The sequence below is a fragment of the Apium graveolens genome, chromosome 2, assembly GCF_009905375.1.
Source record: "Apium graveolens cultivar Ventura chromosome 2, ASM990537v1, whole genome shotgun sequence".
Classification (NCBI taxonomy): Eukaryota; Viridiplantae; Streptophyta; class Magnoliopsida; order Apiales; family Apiaceae; genus Apium; species Apium graveolens.
The window spans coordinates 209,032,484-209,034,215 of NC_133648.1; the positions used below are offsets into that span (position 1 = coordinate 209,032,484).

Genomic DNA, 1,732 nt, shown 5'->3' on the forward strand with positions numbered 1-1,732 from the left:
GCATCCTCCCAAGTGGCCTTAAGCAAAGGTAATCATTTCCACTTAATGAGCATGTTTAGTTTACAGTGTGAACGTTGGTGTGGCTGCTGAATGTTCAGTAGCACCTTTGTATCTGGTAATTTCCATTTGTTTGCCACTTGTCGAATGCGTTCAAGAATGTCAAATGGACAATAAAACTTTGCTTCCAACTTCTCATTAGGCCGCCTAGCCAATGTTTGTTGCCGATAAAGTTGAAACTTCACGTAAACTTTCTCTCCAACAGTGAAGCAATCATCCAGACATTTTTATAAGCATTTTCCTTCATTGTGTGTTGAGCTTTAAGAAAATTCATATTATCGCTAAGAATGGACTGAAGAGGCTCAACTAATTTTTTATTACATACTTCAAGTTGTTTCCTCTCATGAGGAAAAGACTCTCCAGGAGATGAATCCGTTCCAGCTATTGAAACATTCCTTTGATCTCGTATAGATGCTTGAAGATCTTCTTTTGTTCTTATGTGATCAAGTTCCAGGTGATCAAGAAGCTGCCCAAGGTCAACTCCACTTGTCCAATTCTCTGAAGACTGGCCAACCTTTAACCTCAGACGGCCATAATTTGCTGTCCCACCCCAAATAATCCCAACAGGCATCGGCTTCTCATTGTTTTGATCTGTAAGAAGAATTATGCTCCCGTTGTCACCTTCTAAATTAAAAGTTTTCTGCTTCTCCCAAACTACAAGAAAGTTTATAAAGAAGGAGATCCTTTTCTCATCATTGTACTCAAAAATATAAGCCATTATCGTCCCAGTTGTTAAATTAGGGTTTCGTCTTATTTTCGTCACTTGTCTGCCAATAAGACTGTTGATTGGAGACCCCAAGTCTATGATGTCATCGATTTCACCTATGCCCTTTACAAATGTAGATACTATGGATATATTAAGTTCATCAAAAGCAATAAATAATCCAGCAACTCAAACAAAAGTTTCTAGGTTCGTCCCAACAAAAATATCATACCAAGAATTATCTGTTATAAAAGATGTTGTTTTCTCAATAGAACCCAAATACACTTCAGGTCCAAGGCTTGGTGGCAAAGGATGAAAAATTTTCTGGTTTGGTTAACTCAGGTCAACTACCATATGTCGGTTAGTAAGGAGACCAACTCGTCGATTTTCAGTTCGCTTTTCACGATAGCACCCAAGGTTTCATATGTCACTTGGTTAGCAACCTAGAAACCAGAGCCAAGATATGGATCACTTCCACATAAACCATCTACCAGCTCTGTGTAAAATTCTTTCTTGTGAGTTGTAGCAGGAGCACTAAAGTGAGAAAACTCAACATCTTCATTGCACCATACACCTCCAGACCCCTCGAGAGCAGAGGGTAAACAATGATTGTGGTTAAGCCATTTCCTGTTGACTTTATGAGCAACAAGGATAAGAGGTATGTTAATCAAACAGCCGCCCGGATGCGGAAACCAGCTGTTGTGCTAATTGTACCAAATGTAATTACTGGCATGGGCTAAGTCATCATCCCAATGACCTTATTCTTAACATGACATTCATCAATTTTCGTTGCTTCATGCACCATTCCTCTATTAGGCTTAACAAACTCCGGTTCAGAAATTTCAATAATATCAGGACACTTATTTTCATCAAACTGGACATTACTCATTTCCTTATATATCCCTATATCCCTTCCATATGATACTTACCATATTCATCCTCATGAAGTTTATAAACTGGAATGCATCTATA

General features: G+C 38.6%; 1 pseudogene; it reads right to left on the reverse strand.

Annotated features, from left to right (window-relative positions):
* Positions 1–238: 238 nt before the first annotated feature.
* On the reverse strand, positions 239–1,493 carry LOC141696572 (protein NARROW LEAF 1-like; annotated as a pseudogene).
* Positions 1,494–1,732: the final 239 nt, after the last annotated feature.